General features: G+C 42.6%; 1 protein-coding gene across 9 annotated transcripts in view; it reads left to right on the top strand.

Moving 5' to 3' along the window:
• Positions 1-15,441, top strand: part of CTNND2 (catenin delta 2) — a 918,973-nt gene that overhangs the window by 762,921 nt on the left and 140,611 nt on the right. The gene's annotated exons all lie outside the window — the stretch shown is intronic.

The following is a 15,441-nucleotide window of genomic DNA, read 5'->3' as shown; positions in this document are numbered from 1 at the left end:
CATCTCCAACTGTCACTCCCGGTGCCCCCTGAATTGGCCTTGATACACTAAGCTGCTCATCTCCTTATTGCTATTTTATGCCAAAAAGGAAATACTAAAGAAACAGGCTTGCCCCCCCCCCCCCCCCGAAAGTGGACTCGTGGGATTCCTCCAAAAATGCTATACTACCTATGTATAAGATGACTTACACCAATAGAGTATGCCCTCAGAAATTTGAATTGATCTGGTTACCCTGGACTGAACAGTTTTAATCCTCCTAGCGTGAATAGAGCTAAGATAATACCCCCAGTGGTAGTGCTATGGACATCTGAGATCCCTAGCTCCCCCACCCCCCTCCCTCCCATACAGCTTGGAAAGTGTGTATTGTCTTAAATTTCTATATGAACAATGGAAGTAGTCAATAACTTTACTTGAATTGATGTGTTAAATCCTATCCGGTTATTTTTTCTCTGCCTATTTTTGGATTATCCCTAGACAATTGATGTATGACTGTACATTGTTGTATGATGTCTTCTCAATAATGACCAACCTCCATATAAAATTTTTGAAATGTATTTATTTCTTCTCAAAAAAGTTCTGACATAATTCTCCCTGCAAATGGGTCAAATGTCGTAGCCGTTTGAGAGAATTACAGAGGCAGACCCATGAAGAAATGGGGCTTAATTCTGGCCTTGTTTAAGAAGGTTCAGGACTGTGGGTATGGAAGGTTGAGTGGGATGTAGACATCTCCAAGTAGGTGTAGTTGATTTGAGAAAAAAAAAACGTGTTTCCGATTGATGTGTACATCCAAGGGTTGTCGTTTGTATGTTGGTGGGAAATGGATCACTCCGGGCACCTTTATTCCTAGCAGCCTTAACGGCTGTCCTGGTAGACTGGCTATCAGTGGTAACCCTGGATCCTTCACACGGTTCCTACTCTGGATGTCTCAGACACTTTAGACCCTCGGCTTTTCCCACCGACTCATGGATATTTAGTCCTATAGAGCAAAATGGATTCCATGAGAAATGACAAATACCTTTTTTATTAATGTAACCTGTGGTTGAGATCTCAGTGTCAGGCTGGTATCCTGAGTTTCCTCGGAGCCCCCCTTTAATCCATTGTGTGATCAGTCCTTTATCTGAACACTCTGGAGGGCAAAACAATGTATAAGACTGTTGCTATGGGAGATATAGCTCTGGGGCAGATTAACATGAGGACATGTGTTTTAAAGCTATGGATACCAGACACTTAACAACTGAATTACGTTCTTCAGAGGCATTTTAAGGTTTAGAATGCAATGACTCTGGGACAATAAAATCATCAAGACATCTTGTTTTCACATGTGGCAGGCTGTCAGTTCTAAGAAAAATTTTACCTTACAGTCAACCTTCTACTTGGCAGGAAAGATAAGATAATGATAAGATCTCCTCCCTCTAACAAGTCATCTAAGACAATCAAATTACCTTATGCCGATGATTCTTCATCTTTTATCATAATACCAGAACATTTAGACCTCTTGACATCATTAGTGCCTTTAGGATTTGGTCTTCCTCTGGAATTACCATCTTCGGCGACTTCTGGAAACTGGGCTGTTTTGAGTGACCTGCTTATGTTAGAGGAATGAAGTGACCACTGAAAAATAGGAGAATAGTTATTATCTAATGACCAAGATCGCTTGGCAGGGACTTCAGGATCCTCATTACTGTGACCTAAGGATAAAATGATGTTAGAACCTCTGTCTCCTTTGCCTTTATTCAGTGCATTCCTCTGATCTCTCGCAATCTGGCCATTGGCTTAAATCTTGGTTTGTGGAACATTGGTGCAAGAAATGCTCTTTGCATATGCCCTTTGATGGACAATGTCTCTATGGCAAATCCCAGGACAGCGTTGTTATTGATGTCACCGGGAGAAAGCACCCTTTTGCACCAACAAAAGAAGGATAAGCCTTAGACTGAAAAACCCTCTACAGCAGAGGTTAAGAAGAGTTCCAGGGCTTTCAAAGTGCAACACAATCCTGGATCCCTTAATTCTCCAGGCCTGCAAGCAAGTCCTTTCCATATTTACAGTGCCTTGCGAAAGTATTAAGCCCCCTTGAACTTTTCAACCTTTTGCCACATTTCAGGCTTCAAACATAAAGATATAACATTTTTATTTTTTGTGAAGAATCACCAACAAGTGGGACACAATTGTGAAGTGGAACGAAATCTATTGGATTTTTGAAACTTTTTTAACTAATAAAAAAATGAAAAGTGTGGCATGCAAAATTATTCGGCCCCCTTGCGTTAATACTTTGAAAGACACCTTTTGCTGCGATTACAGCTGCAAATCGCTTGGGGTATGTCTCTATCAGTTTTGCACATCGAGAGACTGAAATTCTTGTCCATTCTTCCTTGCAAAACAGCTCGAGCTCAGTGAGGTTGGATGGAGAGCGTTTGTGAACAGCAGTTTTCAGCTCTTTCCACAGATTCTCGATTGGATTCAGGTCTGGACATTGACTTGGCCATTCTAACACCTGGATACGTTTATTTGTGAACCATTCCTTTGTAGATTTTGCTGTATGTTTGGGATCATTGTCTTGTTGGAAGATAAATCTCCGTCCCAGTTTCAGGTCTTTTGCAGACTCCAACAGGTTTTCATCCAGAATGGTCCTGTATTTGGCTGCATCCATCTTCCCCTCAATTTTAACCATCTTCCCTGTCCCTGCTGAAGAAAAGCAGGCCCAAACCATGATGCTGCCACCACCATGTTTGACAGTGGGGATGGTGTGTTGAGGGTGATGAGCTGTGTTGCTTTTATGCCAAACATATCGTTTTGCATTGTGGGCAAAAAGTTCGATTTTGGTTTCATTTGACCAGAGCACCTTCTTCCACATGTTTGGTGTGTCTCTCAGGTGGCTTGTGGCAAACTTTAGACGAGACTTTTTATGGATATCTTTGAGAAATGGCTTTCTTCTTGCCACTCTTCCATAAAGGCCAGATTTGTGCAGTGTACGACTGATTGTTGTCCTATGGACAGACTCTCCCACCTCAGCTGTAGTTCTCTGCAGTTCATCCAGAGTGATCATGGGCCTCTTGGCTGCATCTCTGATCAGTCTTCTCCTTGCCTGAGCTGAAAGTTTAGAGGGATGGCCAGGTCTTGGTAGATTTGCAGTGGTCTGATACTCCTTCCATTTCAAAATGATCGCTTGCACAGTGCTCCTTGGGATGTTTAAAGCTTGTGAAATATTTTTGTATCCAAATCCGGCTTTAAACTTCTCCACAACAGTATTACGGACCTGCCTGGTGTGTTCCTTGGTCTTCATGATGCTCTCTGTGCTTTCAACAGAACCCTGAGACTATCACAGAGCAGGTGCATTTATACAGAGACTTGATTACACACAGGTGGATTCTATTTATCACTGTCAGTCATTTAGGACAACATTGGATCATTCAGATATCCTCGCTGAACTTCTGGAGTGAGTTTGCTGCACTGAAAGTAAAGGGGCCGAATAATTTTGCACGCACCGCTTTTCAGTTTTTTATTTGCTAAAAAAGTTTAAAATATCCAATAGATTTCGTTCCACTTCACAATTGTGTCCCACTTGTTGGTGATTCTTCACAAAAAATAAAAATGTTATATCTTTATGTTTGAAGCCTGAAATGTGCCAAAAGGTTGAAAAGTTCAAGGGGGCCGAATACTTTCACAAGGCACTGTATCAATGTCTGTTGGCCTTAGCAACCATGTGCTTCCAAGACCTTGTAGACGTTTGAGTCCAGAACATGTTATCCAGGGTCTACAAGTAACTATTTTGGCCTTTACTTCTTTCCTGCTACATGCGGTAAAACTTGCAATATTCCTACAAAGATTAGCAAGCCTCCACACTACTATGGTGCAGCTTCTCTCTCAAGGGGTTGTAGCCATTGTTCTAGGAAGGGGGAGGTTCCAGAGTTTCTACTCAAACCTATTTACAAGCAAAAGGGGACATTTCCCTCATTCTGGACCTAAAGGTTTTTAACAATTTCCTTCAGGTATGTAAACTCTAAATAGAATTTCAAGAATGGTCAATGCTTCCCTCCATCTGGGGGACTTTATGGCCTCTGTAGACATCAATACTTCTGTGTTATGCAGTGAGCATGCAACATTACAAGTTTTTGGCTTTCCCCTTTGGCCCTTCCACAGCTCTTCAGGTTTTCATCAAGGTGCTGGTCCCTCCCTATACATGCTCTACTTTTCTCCTGATGCCACGTACACAGGATCAGACAATCCGCCCATGTGTGGGCTCCAACTGACTTTTTCTTTCCAAAAGTCCGGCGGAATTAGAAGTTTTGACTCAAAATTGTCCGCCGGACTCGGCAGTCCGGCGGACAATCCGCCCGACCTGTGTGCTAGTCCACCGGACTTTTGAAATGAACGGACTTGCCCCCACACGGAGAAAAGTCCGTTCATTTTGAATGTACCTTCCAGGTAGAAGGGACTAGCGCAAGAAGTCAATGTCGCCGCCTCCATGGTGAGATTGACATCTCGCTGGCCCCGTCACCTGGTATGGACTTAAAGGGGAAGCGCTACGCAGAAAAAACGCTGTGGTGGTCACCCCAAAGTCCATATCAGACCCTTATCCGAGCACGTAGCCCAGCCGGTCAGGAAAGGAGGCAGGGCTATCAGGGGATGTCTCTTCATGTGGGCTGGGAGATGCTTATAACACCAGGCAGCCCCCTGTAGCGGCACCTGCGTCTGGGCTTGTTCCAGACGTATCCAAAGCTTCAGATCTTGGTGTCGGCACCAGTCTATAATTCTACCGAGATGCATCGCTTGATAATATTTCTTTACATCCGGAACGGCGAGGCCGCCGTAGAGCTTGGGCATGGAGAGTAAAGTCTGGGCTAGTCTCCGTTTTCTATGTGCCCAAATAAAGCCAGTGAACAGACCGTGTACCTGTCTAAAAAACATCGTAGGGACCAAAATAGGAAGTGCTTGCAGCAAATATAAAAATTTGGGCAAGATGCACATCTTAAGAAGATTACACCTGCCAAACCAGGAGTGAAGGCCCTTATTCCAGGATTCTAATAGGGTCCTGGTTCTGGCCAGCAGGGGAGGGAAGTTAAGTTTAAAGATGTGATTTAGAAAAGTCCCCAGGTACGACAGAGCCATGGATGTCCATTTAAAATTAAAGCTGGAACGAAGCCCTCGCATGGTCGTTTGCGGCAGTGCTACCCCCATGGCCTCCGATTTAGTGTAGTTAATTTTTAGGTTAGAGATCTGCCCATATTCCTCGAATTCCCGGAGGAGATTCGGGAGGGATATCACTGGATTGGAGAGGGAAAACATCAGGTCGTCCGCATATGCAGAGACCTTGAATTGGGCATCACCCGCAACAATGCCTTGGATATCGGGGTTATTCCTAACTTTACATAGAAAGGGTTCTAAGGAAAGGGCAAAAAGAAGGGGTGACAATGGGCAGCCCTGCCTGGTTCCATTTGTAATTAGCAAGGGTTCCGACAGGATCCCATTCACTTTAATTTGTGCCGTTGGGGCAGCATATAATTGGGCTATCCACCTAATCATTTTCTCACCTAAGCCTATATGTCGGAGGACAGTGAACATATACACCCAGTTAACCCTATCAAAGGCTTTTTCTGCATCTGTATTTAAGAAAACGGAAGGGGTGTGAGTCTGGTTCGCGATATGGATCAAATTCAATACTTTAGTTTGCTGTCTCTGGCCTCTCTTGTAGGGATGAAACCCACCTGATCTAGATGGACTAGGGACTGTAAGTGTCTGGCCAACCGGGTTGCTAATATTTTGGTGAATAGTTTAAGATCAGTGTTCAACAACAAGATCAGTCTGTAGCTACTACAGGCCATGGGGTCATTGCCTTCCTTAGGGATGACCGTGATATGGACTCGAGTGGTATCAGTGGCAAAGGTGGCTGTGTTACCTATGTCATTAAAAAAGGTCACCATATGAGGGCTGAGGGTGGGGAATAGTGTCTTATAATACGAGAGAGTAAAGCCATCCGGTCCAGGAGCCCTCCCATGTTTAGCCGTATTAAGCGCCAACTCTTCTGAAGTTATCGGGGCTTCTAACTCAGCTACGCTGTCAGGTGACAATGTAGGGATCTGACTGGAAGTTACATACGCCTCCATCAGAGGTCGTCCTCCCGGTGGGGATGGTAGGTTGTAGAGGGTATTGTAAACGTTTTTTAATGCATCCGCTATCTGATGCGGGAGGCCGACATTCACATTCGCCTCCGACCTAATTTGAGGGACATAGGTCTGTGTCTTAATGTCTTTGACCGCCTGTGCCCGAATACGCCCGCATTTATTTCCGGATTCATAGGCTACGAGTCTGCATTTTTGTAACGCTGCCTTGGCCTTGTAGCCAAGGAGGTCATTGACTTGAGTCCGAAGAGAGGAAAGTTCAGCCTCCACGGATGGATCCAGGGAGGCTTTGTGTTTCAACTCCAAAACCTGTAGTTTGGCCAGAAGCGAGTCCAATTGTTTCTCGGTTTCCTTTTTGATGCGCGAGCCGTGTTTAATCAGAACACCCCGAATAACTGTTTTGTGTGCTTCCCACACCACCCCCGGGGAGGAGTCAGCCATTGTGTTCATCAGAAAATAGAAAGTAAGTTCCCTATTCACCTCTTCCAGTATCTCCGGTTTCTGTAACAAACTTTTGTTAAGACGCCAGAAGCGTGCCCTCCTGGATGGATTGGCGGACATCTTGTAGGTCAACATAGTGGGGGCATGATCCAACCATGTCCTTTGACCTATAGAGGAGGCCTGGACCGCATGCAGTTGTCTATGAGGTATAAGAAAGAAATCAATTCTCGTGTAAATTTTATGGGAAGGGGAGTAGGACGTATAATCCTATTCACCCGGGTGTTGTAAGCGCCAGATATCTACCAATTGTGACTCATGGAGACACTTGGTGATGCGTTTACGGGCACTAATAAGTAGGGAGGACGAACCCGCCAAAGTGTCCACGTGAGGGGCCAGAGGCACATTCCAGTCCCCCCCAGTATCAGTTGGCCCTCCTGAAAGTCAGTCAATTTAGTCAAAATATGTCGCACAAACGTGTCCTGGCCTTCGTTTGGGGCATAGACATTCGCTAGTGTCAACTGCACATCTCCCACTAGACCTTTAAGAAAGACATAACGCCCTTCCGGGTCTATCCTAGATTCCGTAAGAGTCCAGGGTACTTTACAGGAGATGAGGATGGAGGCTCCCCGGGATTTAGTTTTAGTAGTGGAGTGGTACGTCAGAGGGAAGAATCTGTTCTTGAGGACTGGCCACCTATCCTCTTTAAAGTGAGTTTCCTGGATATAGGTTATATCAACTTTTGCTCTTTTTAAGTCATGCATCAACATACGGCGTTTCTCTGGAGTGTTAAGACCTTTCGCATTTAAGGAGTATAGTGTTAGGCTGTCCATCCTTTTTAACTTTTAACTTTTTTTCTATTGGTTCAACTAGATGGTCTTATGTCTTTTTTTTCCACCTGACTATTTATGTAACTATGGTTAGTAGGTGCTTTATTTTTTTCCATCTCTTTCTTCCTCTGATTTGAAGCATTTCAAAACATGATTTTATTTAAAAAAAATTACTATCTGATAAATTGATTTATATAATATTTAGCATGCTAAATCTTTATTTTACAAATTAACATTTATTGCAGGACATATCCATAATGCACAGTTTGCACAGAATGCTGTACTCAGTCTGTTGGCCTAGGTGGAGATTATGACATCATCAGCCTCTCCACCTCCGCCAATCAGAGAAAGTAATTAAAAAATATACAAGACTTCTCTGTCTTGCATTTGCATCAGGAATTGCCTGACCGATAATTATAAGTATTTTTACCAATCAAATTTCTTTTTAACCACTTTCAGACCGGACCAATTTGCTGGTCAAAGACCAGACCACTTTTTGCGATTCGGCACTGCGTCGCTTTAACTGACAATTGCGCGGTCGTGCGACGTGGCTCCCAAACAAAATTAACGTCCTTTTTTTCCCACAAATAGAGCTTTCTTTTGGTGGTATTTGATCACCCCTGCGGTTTTTATTTTTTGCGCTATAAACAAAAATAGAGCGATAATTTTGAAAAAAACGCATTATTTTTTACTTTTTGTAATAATAAATATCCCCCAAAAATATATAAAAAAACATTTTTTTCCCTCAGTTTAGGCTGATACGTATTCTTCTACATATTTTTGGTAAAAAAAATCGCAATAAGCGATTATTGATTGGTTTGCGCAAAAGTTATAGCGTTTACAAAATAGGGATAGTTTTATAGCATTTTTATTAATAATTTTTTATTATTTTTTTTTTTACTAGTAATGGCTGCGATCTGCAATTTTTATTGTGACTGCGACATTGTGGGGGACCCATCGGACATTTTTGACACATTTTTGGGACCATTGTCATTTATACAGTAATCACTGCTATATAAATGCAGTGATTCCTGTGTAAATGACACTGGCAGTGAAAGGGTTAACCAGTGGGTGGCAGTGTAGGGGTTAAGTGTTCCTAGGGGTGTGTTACTAACTGTGGGGGGGTTGGGCTTTCATTTAGTGTACACTGATCTCTGCTCCAATCACATGGAGCAGAGATCAGCGTCACTAGTTGCTAGGCAGAATGGAAAAATGTTGTTTATACAGCATTTCCTCCATTCGGCCGCTCCGTGAGACGATCGCGGGGATGCCCGCGGCGATCGAGTCCGCGGGTCCCGCGACCGGACTCACGGCGGTCCCGACCAGCGTGGGAGCGCGCCGCCGCCGGCGCGCTCCCGATGGCACGGCGGCAACGAATATTGGACGTACATGTACGCCAATATGCCTGCCCGTGCCATTCTGTCGACGTACATCGTCGTGCGCTGGTCGGGAAGTGGTTAAAAGCACACATCAAACGATATGAATACAGACTAAATATGGAATATTTATTCACTAGATATGTATTCACATAACTAGATTATGGGCGACATAAAGAAAATCTTACATAAAATCGCTAATGAGTTTTGCTAAGTAATGTGAATGAAATTAAAGGATTAATTTCTCCCCGTGGACACAATAACCATATATATATATATATATATATATAATTATCAGACAAAAAGTTTGTGATTTACGCAGCCAACAGTTACTCCTCTGCAGCAAGAGTAATGGCGAGTACACACGATTGGACATTCCAACAACAAATGTTCGATAGGAGCTTGTTGTCGGAAATTCCAACCGTGTGTAGGCTCCATTTTTGTCTGAATTTCTGACAACAAAAATTTGAGAGCTGGTTCTCAAATTTTCCGACAACAAAGTCCGTTGTCGTAAATTCCAAGCATGTGTAGATAATTCGGACACACAAAACTCCACGCATGCTCTGAATCAAGTACTAGATGGAAGGGATCGGTCTGATAAAACTAGCGTTCGTAATGGAGATAGCACATTCGTCACGCTGCACATTTTTTAATCTTTTAATGCAGCGCATTCTCTTCTTATTTTTAATGCTAGAATTATGAAGTTGTTTTGCTGCTGATATTCACACAGAGTTCTGACAAACTAATTTCTTTATTATTTATTGTGATCTCATGAATATTATTTTTTATTTCGTCAGATCTTGTTGATAATGTTTTGAATTTATTTTTATAGTGATCTTTTTTTTTATGAAGATCTCCTGTTTTTTTTATTTATTTATTTTTTCTACTGAGCTCCATGATATTGTTTGTTGTTTTGTGTGTCAAGTTACCACAACACTATTATTAACTTGTATTTTTTAACCTCAAGGAGGTTCTTTGGTGTTGGTGCCCCTTGTTAATTTGACATTTTCTTTTTGAAATGTACCTGCCTACTGACAAAAAAACTGTCCTTTTTTAACTAAAACACATAGGCAAGTATTTGTGAACAAAAAATAGCCATTTATTATGGGTCCTAACCAAATAAAGAGGAAGGCAACGCTGGATAAACTGGTGAAATTGGCGAAGCCTTTGTTCCCCAAGGCACACATCAACTATTTTACAGCCAAAATTGGTAGCATGAGGAGTCCATATAATAGTGAGCACAATCCGGTCCAGGACTCCAGAAGATCAGAAGCAGCAGCAGATGACATATATGTCCCCAGGCTGTGGTCATACAATAGCCTGCATCTTTTGTCATACCAGACTGAACCCAGGCCATCACTCTCTTTTCTTCCTTACACACTTTCTTCCAGGCGGTGGCTCTTGTGTTGAAGTTGTGGCAGGAGGTGCAAGTGGAGGAGGAGGACGATGGTCAAATTCAGAAACCTGACTTTGGCTTGTGAGTTCGCCCCTCAACCCCTTATTTAGGGCTTGTAAGATAACTTCCTCACAGAAGAGGCATTGGCCCACCTCCATTTTCTGCATTTTTCAGGCTGCCATGAAGGCATAGTCCTCTTGAATATTGGGGAGTTCTAAATGCTGCAGTAGCCTTTCCGAAATAGCCCAAGTGCTGCCTCCTCCAGGTTACTCCTCTTCCTGGGCCTTTTTTTTTGAAGGCGGAGGGGAGGGACCGTGTGTCAGGGCTGGCTTAGCCCTTCCTCCTCTGGGCTGGCCGCTCAGCTATCGGCTAATTGCCAGCTCTCTTCTCTTTCTACAGTTACCAGCTGTTCCCGATGATGCTCGTCTGACCTGCCTATTTAAAGCCTTCCTGCTCACTTTTTAATTTGCCTTTGCGTTGGTTACATCACAGGGAACCATCTCCTGCTGTTTGTTTCAAGACTGGCTTGCTGACATCCCACCTGGCTTCCTATCCTGCTTGTGGTTGCCCTCCTTGGATCCCTGACTACCGGCCTGGCTGATTACCCGATCTGGTTAATGAACTTTGGACTGGCTGACTACCCGATCTGGCTACAGGACTCTGGCTATGCTTGACTACACTTTTTTCTATTTACCTTTTATTTTTATTAATAAACAAGTGTGATTTGATTGTACTTCTGTCTCAGTCTGTTTCATGGTTTCTGACACCTTGGATTCGGGCAGACTACTGGGCCTAGCCACCTCCTGGCTGCCACTTACCCCCGCCTCCTCCTGGCTGCCACTTACCCCCACCACCTCCTGGCTGCCACTTTCCACAGCCTCCTCCTGGCTGAGGCTTTCCTGTGTATGAAAAAGGGACATAATTTTAGTTTTTTGGTTCATCAATCACACACAATTTTCAGCTCATGACTGTTGCAAATTGAATGTTAACAAATAGAAAAGACTATCATTCTGACCCCAGCATTTTTCATTCTTGTCCCAATCATTTGCAGCCACTACTGTCTATTGATATGTAAAACACTTAAATCAGAAATTAGTGATCAATAATAACATCTCGTTAACATCATAATTTTTTTGCCAAGAAATATGTTGAACAATGCTATACCTGCCTCAAGCTGGGCTCCTCCACATCTTGCCAGCTGGAAGGCCCAGGTTGGACGCCCGAAGCCTAAGCTGGGGTGGAAGGAAGCATTAAAGGAAGACTGGAGAATGCTGGCCTGGGTTCCCTCTGATCTGACAGAAAATGCAGTCTGTTCTAGTACCACAGCATGGGTACATAAATGTCATCTACTGCAGCTCCTAACCTCTGGGAATCCTGGACCTTCTTGCACTCCCTATTATATGTGCTCCTCATGCCACCAATTGTGGCCTTCAAATAGTTGATGGTTGCCGTGGGGATATGTGGCTTCACAAATTCCAACAATTGATCCAGCGCTGTCTGCCTCTTTCTTTTATTGTTATAAAATGGGTGGTTTACCTGCCACAGACAGGGCAGTTCCCTGTATATATCAATGAATATGGGGATAAAGTCCTGATCATTCAATATATCCATTTTCTCTGCAAGACACAACACAAGACAAACCCTAATGTCAGGCTAAACTCTCATCATTTTGTTCCAATATGGGCCTCAATCTATTGGCAGTATAGGTCCAAGTTAAAATTGTACCTTCATTATCACGATTGGCGCTTCCGCTACTCCTTCCTCCGCTCACAGATCGTACGTACGACACACACGCGTTGCGCTTTATATACACTGCGCATGAATGAAACTCCACCCGCCCCTGACCTTCTATCTAGTGTATGCCCCGCCCCTTCTCTTTTGGCGCAGTGGGGAGAGCACATGGCGGAGAAAGAACAAGTGCATGAAGACAGCAGCAGCAACAACAAAAGCCCAGAGCCACAATTGTTCCGATCTTGGAGGAGATTTAAGGCCTCAAATATGGCCTTTATAGAGATGGTGGAGATGGTGGACATCTTCAAGAGGGCCGACTATGACAGGAAGTATGGACCTTACCCAAACCCAAATGTGAGAAAGGCCAAGATCATGACTAAAGTTGTGAGAAGTCTGCCGAAGAATTTTGGGGTATGGCGATTGAAGGATCAACTGAGGAAAACGATGGTCACACCTGAGATTGAGGGAGCAGGATCAGTACAGAAGAAACAAGAGAGTGCAAAAAAGTATTTTGTCGTGTGTTCCTATTATTATTATTACATTTGTGGTGCTCCATGTGCTTTTCTTTACTGTTTAAAATGGCAATGTTCAAGTTCGTGGGCACAGTAATCGTTTGTAGTAAACATCGTTCGTTCGCCCACTAATATGATGTTTTTGCCAGATGCAGGTTAACTACATTGGTCATGCCTATTTGTATTAAAATAAGTTTAGTACATTGTTCTCTAGATGAGTTTGTAACTAGAATGAAATGCAAACGTTATGCAGTGTAAGGAGAGGACACTCAGCAGCTGTTTACACATCTGGACGCAGGAGCACTAGTGTGGGACACCAGAACAAACTTTTTAGAATGTCCCACACAGGTGCTCCAGTGGATATTAAGGATGTCTCCATGTGCGATACTTTACCCAAAAAAGGTAATTATTCCAGCTTTGGAAAGGGAAAAAATCAAGTGTTCAGCTTTGAACTCTGCCAAAACTGACAATTGTACGACACGTCCAAGCAATGTTTCATATTCCTATTTCTGCCCTCAAATATCTGTGTGCTAAGTATACCTTTATTTTTTTCACATAGGGGAGAAAAGAATCTGAGGTCACCAGGGACCCCCCACCTTATAAAGAAGGGGAAATGCCAAAACAACAACCATAGGATGTGGAGGAAGGAGAGGTTTATGAATTGGGTGAAATGGTGACCACAACAGGTGAGTGTCTGAAACCACAGCTTCAGATAATAGATGTATGCCTGCATATTTATAATACATGGTGTATTTTTAAATTTTAGGTGATGAGGATGTTGTAGAAGAAGAAACACATTTCGCAAGTGCACAGATCCTGATCAGGGAGATCATGGTGTGCAATTGGGATTTACAGAAGATCAAGGAAGACATCAATGATGTGGAAAAAAGACCACACCAACATTTAGCAAATTGTTTCTATTTTTCTAACTTTCCTCCAAAATTTTGAAAGCCAAATTTTGAAGATGCACACATGTGCTATCTGCCATCACGGGATATCAATGTACGCGTTTTGTGAGTGCAACCCCTTCCTCGCAACTAAAGTAGATGAGAGGAAGGGGTTGCACCCCCGAAACACGTCCATTGACCCCCCCATGATGGGAGCTAGCACATGTTGACATTAGGCATGGGATAAGGAGGGCAATCCACATACACATCCACTCTACAATGAGTACGTACCCGCAACATGGCTGGTCAGAACAAACTAACAGAATGCACTGAAGATTAGAAAGGCCTGAGAAGAGCGAGGTGAAATTCAGAAACAAGCGGACAAGAACGCACTGTAAATCAAATACACACTGAAAACAAGATACAAACTGACTACGTGCACTGAAAACCAGATACAAACCCACAAGCATAAACTGAAGAGCAGTAACGATCTGAAAAGCACGAGGCTGAAAAGCATGAATCGTCTTTCACCAAGCTTCTAATAACACAAGATTAGCAGAAGGAGCCCAAAGGGTGGCACACTGGCTATTGAACGCTTTATAGTGCCGTTGTACGCGTTGTACGTCAGTGCGTTCTTGACGATCGGAATTTCCAACAACATTTGTGTGACCGTGTATATGCAAGACAAGCTGGAGCCAACATCCCTTGGAACTAAACCCCTGGATTTCGTTGTCGGAATGTCAGATCGTGTGTACGCAGCATAAGAGTTAAACTAATATAGCGCCAAACAAAAGATAATAAAAATTGGAAAAACAAAAGAAAAGTCTGAAATGGGTATTCTGTTGTAGGAATAATAATCTATCATAAAAAAAAATCAATATCAGTATTCAAATAATCATTGAATCTGGAAAGGTACATGTAACATATTTACCCTTCCTAAATGGCTGCTGACTCACAATGGTCATTACCAGAGCCTTTCCCAAAATGGCGTTTTGTTAAGGAGTAGCTGTGTCTTGCATCATTAAAGTATCAGAGCATGAGGCTTGATGATGAGGGTATGCAGTATGTATGATGAATGAAGTGTGGGTGTGTGCTCAAGTGAAGTGTCATCAATTGTCAGCGATGAAGTGTGCCCTCCGATGGCTTCCTCTCTTGGTCCTATATACCATCCTGGACAATACGTTCATAAAAAGTATAAGAAGGTGGAACCTCTTATCATTGGTTCATGTATCTACCCAGTAATTCCATTGTTTGATTAGGCATTGCCTCTTTTAACCACCAAGTGTCATCCTAGGGCAGAAATATTTGTTCTGAATTATTTGTATAAATTATTTGTTGTAAGAATGTCAATTTTTTCATGGTACAGGAGTGGCCATATGATATTTCTAATATATATCTGTAAGTTTCAGGAGATCTGGTATCACCATTAGATAAGTATCCATTTCTAATGCATCAATATTTTAAACGGAAGTATGTCAATTAGGAATAGATGTTTTACCTATATATATTATGATTACTTATACATCTATGTAAAAATTATGTGCAGCGCTCAAATATGTAAAAACAATGACATAAATGGGAATAACCACAAAAAATGATGTATTCCTACACGTTCAGTGTAATATAAATCATGTATGAAAAAGTGAAATGAAAAATCAATATGTGAGATGTAAATAACTACAAACAATATTGATTAGAGATGAGCCAAACACTCTCCTGTTCGGTTCGCACCCAGAATATGCGAACAGGCAAAAAATTTGTTTGAAAACGAGAACACCGTTAAAGTCTATGGGACACAAACATGAATAATCAAAAGTGCTCATTTTAAAGGCTTATATGCATGGTATTGTCATAAAAAGTGTTTGGGGAACCGGGTCCTGCCCCAGGGGACATGTATCAATGCAGGAGTTGTGATGATATTTACACAGGATATGTACTTATACCCTCTAATTAGGCCCTTGTAAGGCTATTACTACAGTGGAATGCCATTAAGTTAACACGGCTGTAATATGGTTATGTTACCCATGACATATCCTGGACTTCAGGTACAGAACATTGCATAGTGACTTGGAACCAAAGAGCATGTTGGCTTATATTCATGTGATGAGAAGAACATCCCTGAACATGTGAACAGTGATACACACTTCTTACTAGC

The sequence above is a fragment of the Lithobates pipiens genome, unplaced genomic scaffold, assembly GCF_037356315.1.
Source record: "Lithobates pipiens isolate NorthernLeopardFrog02 unplaced genomic scaffold, aLitPip1_a1.2 Scaffold_19, whole genome shotgun sequence".
Lineage (NCBI taxonomy): Eukaryota > Metazoa > Chordata > Amphibia > Anura > Ranidae > Lithobates > Lithobates pipiens.
Note: the sequence above shows the minus strand (reverse complement) of the source record. Positions and strands in the feature narration are given on the sequence as shown.